General features: G+C 34.5%; 1 pseudogene; it reads left to right on the forward strand.

The window, feature by feature from the left end:
- LOC141504421 (glycogenin-1-like) overlaps positions 1-8,789 on the forward strand; it is a 62,075-nt pseudogene extending 53,286 nt beyond the window's left edge.
- The last annotated feature ends 8,897 nt before the right edge of the window (positions 8,790-17,686 follow it).

Consider the following 17,686-nt stretch of genomic DNA (forward strand, 5'->3'; position numbering starts at 1 on the left):
TTAATCAGTTCTTTCTCTGTATGCAGATAATCTACCTTCATATGTCTTGAAGTTAATTTGGATATTTATTTTAAAATGTTTTTATTTTATGGAAATAATGTTTTTTCTGGGCAGGTCTTACAATTATATATCATGGGCCTATTTTTCTCTTTATTTCTTCTCCTGTCAGCAAGAATTGAATAATATTTTTTGTATTAATTGAAGGGACATGTCTAATCTAGACCTTGTTGATGTGACATCAATTGCCTTCATCATATGAGCAAGGACCCCAAATACTCTCAGGTGGATTAAGATTATTCATGTTAATTAAGGGAGTAAGAAATATAAACATTTCTTTAAATTTCCTTTACAAAAATATTAACATACTTGAACATATATAATCTATATCAAATTAGTCACTGTCAAGGGGACAGAAGAGGGAAAGGAGAAAGGAAAAAGGAAACTCAAAATATTACGAATGAAATTTGAAAATTATCTTTACATGTAATTGGAAAAATAATTAAAAAATAAATTTCCTTTACAAACAATGAATAGGATGCTTTCAAGTTTTTCAATTTTTACTTTCTATAAATAGGACACATAGGGTGATTATTTTATGTTTGAAATGGGAAAAATACAAAAGTCTAAGATGCTGATACTTGTATTTCTAAAACAATGATTTATAGATTTATCTCTTGAAGGGTACTATTATGAATTTTTCTATAGTCATAGTCATTGAATTCTGTTCATAATTCAGTTGTATTAAGGCAATGGAGTTAAGTGAATCTGATAAATTACAGAACAAGAAGGAAGCTCCCCAAATATAATAATTATAACAGAAAGGGAAAATAAATAAACATAGTTTAGATTCCCTGCTTTATGATGAAAACATAGCTATGATGGAAGCCAAGAGAGAAATTGGTGGCTTTAATTTTCCCCTCACTTGATTGAGTCCTTGAAATTAATGATGATCTATAAAAGAACTCTAAACTTAAATCTCAAAAAGGATAAGGATTCTGAAATTATAATTATTCCTCAGTATACAATTAAGTGTGCAAAAGGTGACAGCTGAGTTATATATTCTGGGATGAGAATGATACTTGAAGCATGAGAATTATCGCATAGAAATCAGTCAAACTTGTCCCATAAATCAGGCTATTAGGTCACTCTCACAGATGATAAGAGTTTCTCTTGCTCATCAAATATTTATGTCTGAGAGACAAGGTGTCTGTTAGAGATTTGCAATTTTCTTATTTGTGAACTTTGTCTTTCCATAACCCAGTTTCTTCACCTAGAAGAATGTAACAAGGAATGTTCCTAACAAGGCAATTGGATCTATGGAAAAATAATCCTGGTGAAATGTAATCCTAGGTAAAAGGAGACAAAGAACAGACTAAGTGGGGAAGTAGAGGAGGCAAGTATCAGCACAAGAGACCCTGAGAAAAAGTGAGTCACAGTCTGCTGGTTATTGGCAATGGAAGAGGTTTGAGCAGCTTTGGCCATTAGAAATGGGACTAAGAGTGATTAGAAATTTATAAAGATCACATAAAGATCTTCTACTTATGATCCTTCTTTTTTAAGAATTGTTGAAGTTCAGGACAACTAGGTGACACAGTGAATAGAGCAGCTCAAATCCAGCCTCAGACACTTACGAATTACCTAGTTGTGTGACCTTGGGAAAGTCACTTAACCCCACTGCCTTAAACAAATAAAAATAATTAAATACATAGAGCTGTTGAAGTTAAGTGGAGGTAAAGCAATGAGTATGTGAATCTCAGCATTACCAGCAATGCCCTGTGCTTTGGAACTAGCTCTAGAATTTTCTTCCCCAAGTTCTTCCTCTTTAAATAAAGAAAGACATGCAAATTGGGTCCCTCCTGACTAGGATGAAAAATAACCTGTACCTGTATCTGTATTTCTGGGAGACAAGTTCAAGCTCTGTGCATTTCTGTGCAGAGGATTAACCTAGAAACTCAGCATGAAATTTAGGTTGAACTGAATATTTCTTTTGACCATTTTTCAAAGTAGTTTTATACAAAGGGGGGGGGTCAATTTGGTGTTGATTTAATGTGATTATTGACTTTAATGCACTGTCTCTGTGTTGCAGGTATCCAGTGTAATGTGCAGCTGGTAGAGTCTGGGGGAAATATGATACAGCCTGGAGGTTTTCTGCAACCCTCCTGCAAAGCTTCTGGATTCACTTTCAGCAGTTCCTGGATGAGCTGGGTCCACCAGGCTCCAGGGAAGGGGCTGGAAATGGCAACTCATGTTACATCTCCAAATGAACTCCCTTAAGACTGAGGACACAGGTGTATATTACTGTGCAAGAGATACACTGAGGAAAAGGAAGGTGAGACCAGACAGAAACTTCCCCTATCTGGAGGTGAGACTCCAATGAGTCCATAGGGGGCTGGGCTCATGATGCACAGAGGACAAGATGTGTAGATCTAGCAATGGTTGTAGAGTGAATCTGAGGCATTTTTATTTATGGCCTGTTCTTTTCCTTCTTTCACAGAAGAAAACAAGTTTTCCAGTAGCTAACTGTTCTTCTCAATGTCTCACTCTCATCCCTACCCCCCCACTCCCACCTCAGAGGTAGGCCCCTAGCATCTCATACCTGGACTATTATTCTGGCCTGTTGGATTTTCTCCCAGCCTCAATATTCTCTTCACTCTAGTCCATACTAAATTTAGCTCTAAAGATTATTTTCCTAAGTCACATGTCTGATATTTTCCTTAAATTCAAGGGCTCTGTATTACCTCCACAATAAAATATAAAATCATGTTTAGGTTTTAAATCATTTTATAATTTGTCTGCTTTCTAATTTATTCAACCTTCCATATACTCAGCATTCCAATGATACTGACCTTTTTGAAAAGTTTCCATTCCCCTGTGTTTTCTCTGGCTGGAATTCTTTTTATCCTGCTCATGGTCCTTTTGTCTTTTTTCAGATCTCACTTAATATTTTTCTCTTCCTCTTCTACTTCCTTCTTCCCATCTTATTCCAGGGCTTTTGCTGTCTTCCTGAATGAGAATGAATTCATTAAAAACAGGAACAATAATTTGCCTTTCTTTATATCCCTAGTATTTAAATACATTGTCTGAAAGATTGAAAATTCTTAAAAAGTATTTTTTGGTATTTTGCATTGTATATTTTCTTGAATTACTCTTCAGTATTGCTGAAATGTGTTATATTCATGATTTCTATGTAATACAAATAATGAACTATTGCTCCGATTTTTAGCACATTAAGCACAAAATTACTCAAATTAGGGATAATAAATTATTGAATATTGTTGCAAGTTAAATTTAATAGAAAGGTAAACTAAGATACAATGTCTAGACAAGATAGCATTATATTATGAGGACTGGTAATCTGAGAAAAGACAGATCTATAGCTTCCTTTGTTTCCAACCAAGATCCTCAAACAAAAGACAGATCCACTTTTATAAATTTTGGTAAGAACAGAACAAAGAGCAGAACAAGGTAGGTGACATTATAGGCTTGAGATCAGCATATTTGGTCAAATTAGCTGAGGCATGCAGAACAAAATGATTGCGTGGAAGTCAATCTTCCTCAGCCTCCTCTGATATAAGGGTGGCTATTAATTAAGTCCACTTGCAAGATCCTAAATAATGGTCCTGTGATTAAGAAGTGGTTATTAATTGAGTACAATTACAAGGTCCAAGACAATGATCCAAACTTCATTGTAAGGTAAACCAGATATTGTTGAATAATAGTTTGGTGGTGTAATGATATTAGGCCCAAGTCCCTTAGGAAAATAATATTCCCTCAAAGTAATAGTGGGTACCATGAGAACTGGTTTTCTAAACTAAGTTCAGAGACAGAGAGTTATGACTAAGTTATTTGACAAAATCAATTAATTGTAAATAGGATCAAAACAATGATACAGGATTCATTTTAATCTTCTCAGTATTATATACATACAGCAATATCATGTGCATAATGCATAGATAAAACATGCCATTACATAGAGTCTAAGGAGTGTCCCATTCATAACTTTCAGGGAAATGTAAAGAAATGTTTATAGCTTAAGCTGATGTAAGGAAATTCATTAGCCAACCTGAGAGAATTTTAGGGCCTTAAAATATGAAGGAAGCTGACATTACATGAGGAACTTCTAGGGATTGGCTGACCAATATAGCCTCAAAATTATTAAAGCAAATGGGTAAACACTGTTATAATAACTTATTAAAAAGTGTTCAAATTTTCTTTTAAAAGGAAGGAAGTTCTAGATGTTACTCTCAGGAGTCTCCTCACCCTGCCTCCTGGGCTTTGATCTACTGGGTAATGACCAGTCACAGCTTCCTCAGCAAAATTAACTCCACCAGCATCATAACAAGAAAAGTTTAGAAAACATTTTTCAATGAAGTCATCATGGTCTATATTTTGGACGGTGAGTTCATTCAACCATTTTTATTTTATTTTTTAATTTTTGCAAGGCAATGGGGTTAAGTGACTTGCCCAAGACCACACACCTAGGTCATTATTAAAGGTCAGAGTTTGGATTTGAACTCAGGTCCTCCTGACTCCAGGGCTACTACCCACTGCACCACCTGGCTGTTCCTGAGTTCTTTCAAATTTAATGAAAAGACCAGTGCCGGGTATCATGTTAACCAAACTGTACTTCTGGTCACTCATATTCAAAATATGTGTTCTTAGATGTGGATATTCTGGCACTGACAAATATTAATCAACTTTTTGAGAGAGAGGCACTACTGGCTGCACCAGATTCAGGATCTCCTCACTATTTCAACTCTGGAGTCTTTGTTTAGTGACCTTTCATTTGAAACACACAACCAGCTGTTACATATGGCTCCTGATCAAAGCAGTTGTGATGGTGGGAAGCAGGGTTTGCTAAACACCTTTCCTTCCTTCCTTCCTTCCTTCCTTCCTTTCTTTCTTTCCTTCCTTCCTTCCTTCCTTCCTTCCTTCCTTCCTTCCTTCCTTCCTTTCTTTCTTTCTTTCTTTCTTTCTTTCTTTCTTTCTTTCTTTCTTTCTTTCTTTCAATAACAGATATCAGAAAACACCTGATGTTCATTTATAACCTAAGTAGCATCTCTATACACTCCTACCATACAACATTTAAGGCTTTGGGGCCAAATGCAAAAGTTGTGAATTACCTGTGATGAATCAAGCTATGGAATTATACTTATGACCCCAAAATGAAAAGTTTCAGGAAAAACATTCACAACCTCACTATGTGGTGGGATAACTTTACCATCAACATTTTGCCTTTCTGCTTTAGTTTGGGATTGGTAAAGATACCTTCATACTGGAACTCCTAGATACAATCTCATATTTGTGCATTAGGAACCTTAGCATTCCACCCCAATCATTTGTATCCTTGGATGAACTGAGTGGATGGTAGGAGTAGGGTCAGAGATTTCTCTGAGAATAGATTTCTTTGACAATATCAAGTGTAAATTGAATCCTTACATTTTGCAGAAACATCACAATTTCTCCTGTGCAAACACTGGCTATATAGGACTGGTTCCAGTTAATTTACATCTAAAAGAGTGTTGTATGGTCCATTACAGTTGCTAGTAGTTTCTCATTTGTAGGTTTATAGTACAATTATAAACTGGACAAATGTCAACTGACAAATGTCAAGAAGTAATCCGCTCATTTTCTGCTCATTTAATTGCTGAACAACTCTTCACAAGACCATTTAGAGAAAATTTGCATATTTTCTATTTAATGTGAATTACAAATAAATTTGATGAGAGGAAAGGAAGCCATTAAGCTATTGGTCTCAGCTCCTGTAACCTGAATAGCTGGGCTCCAATCAGTTCTTTTATCTTTATAAGGATAATATTTGTCTTGTAAATTTCCTGTAGTAGGTAGTTAGATATTTCAGGATTGAATAGACTGCCCAAGTGGTACCATTTCTTCTTTTATAGAAAATTCAAAAAAATGTATATGCCTTTCCTTTCCTATTCAGTTTTCTGAGATTGATTTTTTTTTGGACATTGAAAAAAGAGTCTCTTTGTTTCTTTCTCACCTGCCTCAATCACTAAGATATATTGTATTGACCTGAATTCTAAAGTTTTTGAAAATTATTTTTCTCTACAATGGTATCATTTTATTAATTGTTCTCCTACTACTGCTCATTTTTCTCTGCAGCTGTTCATTGACATCTTCCCATTTTTCTCTGTATGTACCCATTTTATCAATTCTTGTGCAAAAATGATATACCATTCTACTAATATGTCATGATTTACTTAGGATTATAGGCTCTTACTTTTCTATATAAATGCTAGTTAATATAGCAAGAATAATTATAATTATCATGCATATTTCTTATTGTACAGTAATAACCTATTTTGTTCGTATAATATAATTTGTTAAACAATTTTCCAGTTAATGAGCATTCACTTTTGTTTGCATTTTTTTTCAGTTTTTATCAAATAAGGAGTTCTTCTTGGATACCTCATATTTTCCATTCTATCAAACACTTAGCTTCTCGAATATTGAGGTCTCTTGTTTCTGATTCTTCCTTGTATAGTCAGTCTGTTGCAGGAAACTGTTTTTAACAGTACAAAGTTTTTTGATAACTGTTGCTTCATGAAGTGTGTCCTTGCTATTATTCTTTTATTTGTAATTCTTTTAATTATTTCCTTTGATATTTTTTATCTTTTTCCAAATGAATTGTGTTTTTTATCAATTCTTTAACATATTCCCTTGATCATTTGATTGCATTAAATGTATGTATAAGCTATGATAGTTCTGTTCATTTTTCTTGTTCTAACAACCTATTCAGGAGTACTGAATATTCTTCCATTATTATTTATTTCTTTAAGGAATATTTTGTCATTTGGTTCTGACTCTTTTGGGCAATTTGGTAGCTTGATTGCAAGATATTTTATACAGACTGTAGCTGTTTGAAATGGAATTCCTTTTCCATTATTCCTTTTTTGTATTTGTTTTAATTTTACTATTAGCTAGTATTAGATTTTCTATTTTGTTTTAAGGACTTCAGTTATCTTATAGGAAAGAAACTTTGGGTTATCTTATATTACCTCAGAAGGAAATCCAATATTACTTAGATTTATTTTTTATTTATGTTTATTATTTAATTTGGAATCAATGTCTGTATGGATCATGACCCAAAGTACAGATCTGTTTTATAGACAAATCAATCAGTCATTCACTGTATACTATTTAAAATTAATTGATTAGTGCATTTGCATATCCATTCTACAATTTTTTTCACATTTGGAGTAGAATTACTACCTTTAAAGTAAATTCAGTAGTTAATAGTGATCATGTAATTACAAAGACTGTTGCTACTTTTGTTATGATATATGGGTCAGGTTATTATCAGTTTCTAATCTTTTTGAGGGGGAATTAGAATTAATTGAAGTTCAAATGTAAAATTAATTTGATCAATTTTTTAAAGCAGCAAGATCAAGACTATAAAAGTTCTGTCTTCTATGATATTTTAAAATGTTTAATGTTTTTACTTCGGAGAATTGAATTTTTTGTTATTCTAATCTTAATCCACTAACCTGTCCAAGCAAGATTAGAATTCATATTTTAAAATTTTGAGTTACAAATTACCCTTCTCAACTCCTTCCTTCAATAAGAAGACAAGCAATGTGATATAGGTTTATACATTCACGATCATGTAAAATATTTACCTTGTTAGTAATGTTGTGGGAAAAATCAGTCAAAAAACAACTGCAAGAAAAATAAAGCTTAAAAAATGCATACTTTGATGTGAATTCAAATTTCATTAATTTTTTCTGTGGAGTGCATAGCATTTTTCATCATAAATACTTGGGAATTTATTTGGACAATTTTATTGCTGGGTAGAGCAAAGTCATTCACAGACAATGATCACAAAATATCGCTATTACTGTGGACATTTCATTTCACAATAATTCATGTAAGCTTTCTCTTTACAAAATGCTATTAAACTGTGCATATCTTTTCAGCCAACAATACCACTACTGAGAATGTATCTTAGGGGCACAATGGATAGAGGACTGGTCCTGAAAGTCAGGAGGATATGACTTCAAATCCAGCCTCAGACCCTGAATAATTGCTTAACTGTGAGGCCTTGGGCAAGTCACTTAACCCCATTGCCTTAAATAAATAAAAATTAAAAGAAATAGAATATATCTTAAATGATTTAAGAAAACACTAAAAAAGGAAAATGCCCTATATATACAATAATATGTATATCATCTCTTTTTGTGGTAGAAAGTGTTGTGTATCAACTGGAGAATGATTGAATAGCTAGTGGTATATTATGATGATGATGAAGATGCTTTCAGAAAAACCTGGAGGCTACTTTTGGGGGGTTGAGCCAAGATGGCAGCAGGAGAAGAATCTCTCTTAGGTGCTCTCTCCAAAATATTCCCAAAACCTTAAAATTATGACTCTAATTAAATTTTTGAGTCAGACCCATAGAAAGTTCCAGTGAGGCAATTCTCCAGCCCAAGATAACCTGGAAAATAATGGAAAAACTCTGTTTCATGAGCTTGGAGGGACATCTGCACTGGAGCAAAGGAACTTCAGCCTCTCAGGAACAGCCCCAGGGTGCCTAGGAGCAACAACTCCTGATAGCAGAAGCAGTTTCCTGACCTTCACTGCAGGGAGCACCAAGCACAGCTTGGAAGATTGGAGGAGAGACCTCTACCAGAGCGAGTGCGAAGCCTAGACCCACAGCATGGTCCTGGCACTCAGCACGGCAGCAGCCAAATCCAGGAAATGGAAGCAGTCTAGTGGAGTCCTCAGCAGGAGCCTCCAGGCAGCTGAGCCCTGAATGCTCAGTCCACTGAAGGTAAGGGAATGGGGGGAGAGTGCTGAGGTCTGTTCTCTGTCCCTGGAACAGGACTCTGGGATTTTGACCACATTCAGACCCTTTTCACAGTCTAGGCCCCCCATAGAGCAGGGAACCCTCCCCCTTACAGACCTGTGAGAGGGATGCATTTGTGGTCATTCACAGACCAGGAGAACAGTCAGAGTCTCATACACTGAGGTCCTTGTGGGGGTGTCCCAATAATATTCAAAAGTTCAGGAAGCACCCCAAAACCAGGCACAGGCGGGGGAAATGAGTAAACAGGGGAAAAAAGGTACCTGGCCATAGACAATTACTTTGATCCCATGGAAGACCAAAATACTCAATCTGAAGATGAAAAAGTCCAAGCTTCTGCATCTAAAGACTCCAAGAAATACAGAAGTTGGACACATGCTATAACAGAACTCGAAAGATTTTGAAAATCAAATAAGGGAGATAGAAGAAAATTTGGGAAAAGAAATGAGAGAGATGTAGGAAAAACATGAAAATGAACTCAGCAGTTTAATCAAGGAGATCCAAAAAAGTGCTGAAGAAAATAACATGGTAAAATCCAGCAAAAGTCAAAAGGATAAAACAGTTCAAAAAGTTATTGAGGAGAGAATGTTTTAAAAAACAGAACTGACCAGATGGAAAAGGACATAAGAAAGCTCTCCGAGGAAAACAAATCCTTCAGATCTAGAATGGAGCTAAAGGAAGCTGATGACTGTGAGAAATCAAGACAGAATAGTTCATCACCAAAAGAACAAAAAAATTGGAAGAAAATGTGAAGTATCTCATTGAAAAAAACAACTGATCTGGAAAACAGATCTAGAAAAGATCATTTAAAAATTATTGGGTTACCTGAAAGTAACGATCAGGAAAAGAGTCTTGATCTCATTTTTAAAGAATTTCTACAGGAAAATTGCCCTGATATCCTAGAAGCAGAGGGTAAAATAGAAATTGAGAGAATCTATTGATTCCCCCCCAAAAAAGATTTTTAAAAAACCACACTCCCCAGGTGTATTATAGTCAAGTTCCAGAGCTCCCAAGTCAAAGAGAAAATATTACAAGCAGATAGAAGGAAACAATTCAAATACTGTGGAGCTTCAGTCAAGATCACACAGGATTTACCAGCAACTACATTAAGGGCTCATAGGGCTTTGAATATAATATTCTGGAAGACAAAGGAGCTTGGAATTCAACTGAGAATCAACTACCCAGCAAAACTGAACATTCTCTTCCAGGGGAAAAGATGGACTTTCTTTTTTTTTTAATAGTAAAGCAATAATTTTATTTAATTTGATTATATTTACACTGTCATTCTTTGTTCTTAAGGAAGAAAAAATTTTTATAATTTTTTTAATATTTATTCTCATTTTGTACAAAAGTTTTTTTACATTAATAAAATATTCTTGTTTAAGAGTAAAGGAAATACTCCCACCCCCCATAAATATAAACTTGCTTGGGTGATAAAGTAAAGGGGAGAGAAAAAAAATTAAAATAAAAAATAATAGTAATAATTGTAGTCATTGGCAGGTGGCACAATGGATGAAGCACCAGCCCTGGAGCCACGAGCACCAGAGCCCACATCCAGCCCCATACACCCAACAATCACCCAGCCATGTGACATGTAAGCCACCCGATCCCCACTGCCCTGCAAAAACCAAAAAGAAAAAAGAAAAAAAAGACCCAAAATAAAATAAAATAGTAATAATAGTAGGGGTGGCTGGGTGGTGGACAGAGCATTAGCCCTTGAGGCAGGAGCATCCGGGTCCAAATCCGGCCTCAGACACCCAATGATCACCCTGCTATGCATCTCCAGGCAGGCTACCCAGCCCCATTTGCCCTGTACCCCCCATATAATAATAATAATAATAAATGTGCTTCAGTCTTTGTTCCAACACCAACAACTCTGTCATGGGTGGATCCCATTCTTTATGGTAAGTCCATCAAAAATGCTACTTCCATATTTTTCCAACATTGCCATTGCTGATTGCAACTCCCTCCTTTTGTATTTCTCCACTACCATGTACTATATTTTCTCTCTCCTTTCACTCTGACTCTGCTGTAAGGTAGCTGAGTGGCACAGAAGACAGATCCCTGGTCCTGGGGCCAAGAGGCCCTGAGCCCCCATACTAACCCTTAGGCCCAGCATCTACCTGGCCCTATGGTCCTGGACAGGCCTTCCAAACCCAGCCCCTTGCAAGAAGTAAAAAATAAAATGTGTTATATCTGACCACTCTCCCCCCATGGTCCATCCTCTCCTCCTTCATTCCCATCCCCACCCCTTCCCCCTGCTCCCCCTTCTTACTCCAGATGCCTATACCCCATTGAGTATGTATGTTGTTTCCTCTCCTAGCCACATCTAATGAGAGCAAAGATTCCCTCATTCCCCCTTGCCTCCCCCCCTTCTATATCATTGTAATAGTTCATTGTAATACAGAAAAATATTATTATATGAAATATATTGGCCTATTCCCCCTCTCCTTTTTCTTTCTCTCATTACATTTCCATTTTTTTCTATTGACTCCATTTTTACACCATATTTTAACTTCAAATCCAGCTTTCTCCTGTGCTTCAACTATAAAAGCTCCCTCTACTTGCTCTATTAACTGAGAAGGTTCATATGAGTATTATCAGTATCATTTTTCTATGCAGGAATACATGCAGATCATCATCATTAAGTCCCTCATATTTTCCCTTTTCTCCTCCACTCACTGTGCTTCACCTGAGTCCTGCATCTGAAGATCAAACCTTCTGTTCAGCTCTGGCCGTTCCAAAAGGTACATTTGAAATTCCCCTGGTTCATTGAAAGTCCATCTTTTTCCCTGGAAGAGGACATTCAGCCTTGCTAGGTTGTTCATTCTTGGCTGCATTCTAAGCTCTTTTGCCTTCCAGTATATTATATTCCAAGCCCTACGAGCTTCCAATGTAGTTGCTGCTAGTCCTGTGTGATCCTGACTGCAGCTCTATGATATTTAAACTGTGTCCTTCTTGCTACTTGTAATATTTTCTCTTTGACTTGGGAGTTCTGGAACTTGGCTATAAAATTCCTAAGGGTTGGTTTTTTGGGGATCTCTTTCTCGGGGGCATTGGTGGATTCTCTCCATTTCTATTTTGCCCTCTGCTTCTAGAATATCAGGGCAATTTTCCTGTAGTAATTCTTTGAAAATGATGTCAAGGCTCTTTTCCTGATCATGACTTTCAGGTATTCCAATAATTTTCAAATTATCTTTACTAAGTCTGTTTTCCATATCACTTGTTTTTTTTTCAATGAGATATTTCACATTTTCTTCTAATTTTTCATTTTTTTGGTTTTGAAATATTAATTCCTGATTTCTGGTAAATTCATCAATCTCCCTGGATTCTATTCTTTGTCTGAAGGATTTGTTCTCCTCAGAGAGTTTTCTTATCTTTTTTTCCAATCTGGCCAATTTTGCTTTTTAAAGCATTCTTCTCCTCAATAACTTTTTGAACTGTTTTATCCATTTGACCTAAGCTGGTTTTTAGCATGCTATTTTCTTCAGCATTTTTTTTTTGGATTTCCTTGACTAAGCTGCTGACTTCATTTTCATGTTTTTTCCTGCATCTCTCTCATTTCTTTCCCCAATTTTTCTTCTATCTCCCTCATTTGATTTTCAAAGTCTTTTTTTGAGCTCTGTCATAGCCTGAGCCCAATTTCTGTTTTTTTCTTGGAGTCTTTTAGATGCAGGATCTTGTGCTTCCTCATCTTCAGACTGAGTATTTTGTTCCTTCTTGGGCTCATTTGCAAATATTTCTCAATGGGGTTCCTCTTCATATTATAATATATATCTCTTTAAAATTATCACAAAGTCCCTTCCCTGTCACACAGACTTTCTTTTTAGATTAATCTGACTTGCTGTGTTTGTGATTCAAACTTTCTTCTAGCATTAGACTTCTCATTATGCGTATGGTATTTTACTGTGAGTTATTTTTAGTTGTGAGCCTTTGATTTTTCTTTAATAAAAAAAATCCATGATGTACTTATTTTTACAATAGTGGTTCTAGTCTTCTATGAACTTGATGTGATTCCTTAGTAGTTGTATCCTATTTTCTGGCTTTTTATTCCATTTTTGCTTTGATTAGATGTTCTGAAATCATTCCCATATGTGAAAACAAAACTGCAAGAAGAAATAGTAAAAACGTCCCCTATTTAGAATAATCTAGACAGTAAAAATACCTCATAGTACACCTGCCAAAATAAATCCTGAAACTGTGTGAACAAAATTATTTAAATAAAAACCTTTGATAGAAATAAAAATCAGATTTAAATACCTGGAAAAATATTGTTCATGTTTAGCAGGGCCAATACAATATGACAATTTTATTCAAAATACATGATAAAATCAATACTATACCAAGTCAGTTTTAATGGAATTTAATGGAATAATCACAACAAAATTGAAAAACAGAATATCAATAATGTCAAAGAAGAGAGAGATCTAGCAGTTACTGGACCCTTAAACTATATTATAAGGCAATAATTATCAAAACTATATGGTACTGGCTAAGAAATTGAAAGTGGATCAGTGGAATAGATTTGCAAATTAAAGCAGAAAATAAACTAATTAAAACTTGTATTTAAAAAGTGTTAAAGACAAGATTTTGGGACAAGAATTCTTTTTTTTTAAGGTTTTTGCAAGGCAAATGGGGTTAAGTGGCTTGTCCAAGACCACACAGCTAGGTAATTATTAAATATCTGAGACTGCATTTGAACCCAGGTACTCCTTACTCCAGGGCCGGTGCTTTATCCACTTTGCCACCTAGCCGCCCCAAGAATTCTTTATTTGACAAAATTTTTTCAGAAAACTGGAAAGCAGTTGTATAGAAATTTGGCATAGACCAATATCTTTAAACATTTATGAAGTTAAGTCAAAAGGAGATCACGATCTAAAGAGAGAGATTTTACAAGAAAATGAGAACATAGATTATATTACTTGTCAGATTTATGAATAGGTGAACAATTTATCAATAAACAAGAGATAGAACAAAGTTTAAAATGTATGAAAGTTTCAATTGTATTAAATTAAATGGGTTTTGTACAAATAAAATAAAAGTCATCAAGCTCAGAAGGAAAGCAGAAAATTGGAAAACAGTTTTAGACAGTTAATCAGATTAAGGTCTCATTTAAAATATAAAAAAATCATTGTCAAATTTATAAGAATATGTGTGAATACCCAACTGATAGTCAAGGAATAAGAACAGGCAATTTTATGAGGAGAAAATCAAAATAATTTAAAATCACATGGAAATGCTCTAAATCATTAGATTAGAGAAATGCAAATCAAAACAACTATCACATTGGTTAAATGATAAAAGGGGAAAATGATAAATGTTGGAAGGGATATGGGAAAATGGGACATTAATTCATTGTTGGTGGAATTATGAACACCTCCAGCCATTTTGGAGAGCAAGCTGAAAACATGCCCAAAGATTTATCAAACTTCTTATATCATTTATCTAGCTACTTCTTGATCTATTTGTGGAGATAATTAGAGAAAAAGGAAAAGAGTCTGTGTTCAAAAATTTTTATAGTAATATCACTGTGTGCCAAAGAACTGGAAACTGCCTAACAATTGGGGATTCCTGAACAAGTTGTGGTATCTGATTGTAATGGAATACTATTATGCTATGAGAAATGAGTTCAATGACTGCAGAAAAAAAATTGCATGATGAAAAATAATGAAAGGCTAAAATAGAAATAGAAAAATTACATTGGTTATCTCTTTTTTCCCATTGGTCATCTCTTGAGAGATAAATACAAATAAAACTTCCAGGAATGTGATAGACAAAACTGAGTGGCAAAATGCAAGTCATCAAGAAAAAATTCAAGGACTGAGGAGGTACAGTCAGGTTCACAAATGATTTAACAGCTACCTCTATTAAGAAGTGGAATGCTTGGAATACACTACTCCTAAAGTTTACAGTAAAGAACACCTTACATGGCACAACTGAATAAAAGTCTAAAGGGAAAAATATAGATCTTTAATCTAGTAGAAAGCTTTCAAGAATTTCTGATAAAAGACTGGAGTCATGTAGAGACATTGAAGTTCAAATACAGGAAGTAAGAAAAACAAAAAGGCAAGAATGAATGAAATATCCTGTTTCTCTGAAACTATCTCCTGGAACAGTGGATAAAATACTAGGCCTGAAATCAGGAAATTCTAAATTTAAAGCTGACCTCAGATACCAGCTTTGTATCTCTGAGGCAAATTGCTTAATCTTTTTTTTTTGCTTTAGTTTCCTCATTTATAAAATGAGAATAAAAATGAATTTATAGTATAGTATTATCATTAGAATAAAATGAGTTAATATTTGCAAAAAAGCAATTAGCAGAGTTCCTGTAAGAAGATAGTATAGTAGGCACTGCTTTCCTCTCTCTCTCTCTCTCCCTCTCTCTCTCTCTTTCTCTCTCTCTGTCTTCCCTTTTCCTTTTATCATAAACAGAAATATAAAAACTAAACTAATTAACATTCAAATATGGGAAGATTATGTCCCTATCAAAAAAGTCTAATTGAATAGAAGATGAGAATGGTTCTCTCCTGTCTTAATGATCCTAAAAAGAAGAAAGGAAATAGGGGAAGAAGATTATTCACAAATGGGAAAATGAGAAAGTAAGGTTAGGGAAAATTAGGTCACATAATCAGGGTGTAGAAAGCCACCTGGTGGGAGATAATAGCTGACCTGTACCTTACACTTAACTAAATCATCTAAATAAGGGGGGGAAAACCCTCAAACACATACAAAGAGCTATTTGTAAAAAATTTTTAGTCATTTTATTTATGCCCCCCCCCCTTTATGGCCTCATTTAGGATAAAGATAAAGGTGTGGTTGGACATTTCCTTCTCCACTTCATTTTTCAGATGAAGCAAAAAGGGGTGCCTTGCTCACTGATTACATAGGTGTCTAAAATTGGGTTTAAACTCAGGTTTTTCTGACTTAAGCCAGCACTAGTCCTTTATACACTATGTCACTTATTTCAATAGAAAAATAGGAGGAAGGGGGAAAGGAAGAAGTAAAAATTAGTGGGAGGGCAGATCACTAGGCAAAGAATTAATTTTATGTCATCGAATGACAATCTGAGGGAAGGAGTCAAGCTGGGAAATAAGTAAACAAGTTAGAGTAAATGTGCTGTAATGCAGAGTCAAGTAATCTGAAGCAGAACAATTTATACAGTGACAACAATTTAATTAAGACAAACTATTGAAAAAATTAGAAATTTTGCTATGATGATTCCAGAGGACTTGTCATGAAAAATACTAACACATGCCAAAACTAGGATGCAGATTTGGGGGACTCCCAGAGAAGAACCATTTATTCAGCAGCTATTATTTACAACAGCTTTTTCAGAGTTTTAAGGATAACCTGCTGAGGGAAACCTAAAACTCAGTTTTATGACTCTGAGTCCCCACAGTTCAGATTTACATAAAATCATCCACATTGACAACAATAAAGAAAAGATTTGTGGAGTCTTATGATGATAATGAGAAACACATATATCATATATGTATACATATATACAATAAAGAAAAAATAAAAATGATTATGTATAATTTTGTAACTCTTTTTCATCCTTTTAAAAAGTATATAATCAATGAAACACATTACTTTATAAATTTTCTTACTTATTTCTCTTCTCTGAATTTCCTTCTTATTTAATTAGAATATTTTTAGGACTAGGAAACAACTAGAAAGTATTATGAAATATAAAATGGATAAATTTTGATTATACAAATTTAAAGTTTTTACACAAATAAAAATAATTCAAACAAGATTAAAAGAAAAACAGAAAACTGTGGGAAAAAATTTAGCAATGAATCTCATAAAGTCCTCATTTCTTCCCTCCCCCATCAAAAAAAGAAAAAAAAAACACCCCTTGTAACAATTATACATATTTCAGCTAAGCAAATAGACACTGTGACTATATACAAAACTCCTTCCATACCTTGAGTCCATCTGCTGCCTATCAGCAGATAGAGAACAAGCTTCATAGAGATCTCAAAAGAAGAATAGCAAAACATTAACAAACACTTGAAAAATGTTCAAAATCACTGACAATGAGAGATATGCATTTCAAAACTATTCTGGGGTTTTATCTCACACCTTACAAACTGGCAAAAATGACACCAAATGGCAATGTCATTGTTGGAGGGATATATTGTTAATGTATTGTTAGTGGAGGTGTAGAATGGTAAAACAATTTTAGAAAGCAGTTTGGAATTATGTAGATTATGTGACTAAAAATGTCCATAACCTTTTAACCAGAGACTCCATTAATGAATTTATACACCAAGAAACCCTTTGATAAGAAGACTTCATATACTCCAAATACTCCATATATTCCATATACTCTAAAATATTTATAACAGTACTTTTGTGTTAAGTAAAAATTGGAAACAAAGTTGTTACCCATCAGTTGGGAAATGTTTTATCAAATTGTGGTTCATGATTTCTACTTAGCTGTAAGAAATGATGTGTATCATTAATTATAAAGAACCATAGAAAAGTCTATAGGAACTGATGCAGAGTTAAATAGCTGTAACCCCTCTCTCCCAATAACCACTCTCTCCCAATAACCCCTGTAACTAAAACAATTTGAATGGAAAGAATACGTCCAAAAAAAAATGAAAAAAAATTAAGTGGTACTGAAAAGAAGAGCTATGAGAAAACATCTCCAACTTACCCCTTTCTGAGAGTTGGGAGGTCCAGGGGTATTACACATTGAATAGGCTTCTGGACTACCACAATGTATGGACCAGTTGTCCTGATTTGTTTTTTTTCTCTCAAAAAATACTATTTTTCATATGTAATGGTGCTTGAAGAGGAGGAGAGAGAGGGATTCATAGGATTCCAAGATGCAATAAGAAAAAGAAAACA

Source organism: Macrotis lagotis, chromosome 1, assembly GCF_037893015.1.
Source record: "Macrotis lagotis isolate mMagLag1 chromosome 1, bilby.v1.9.chrom.fasta, whole genome shotgun sequence".
Lineage (NCBI taxonomy): Eukaryota > Metazoa > Chordata > Mammalia > Peramelemorphia > Peramelidae > Macrotis > Macrotis lagotis.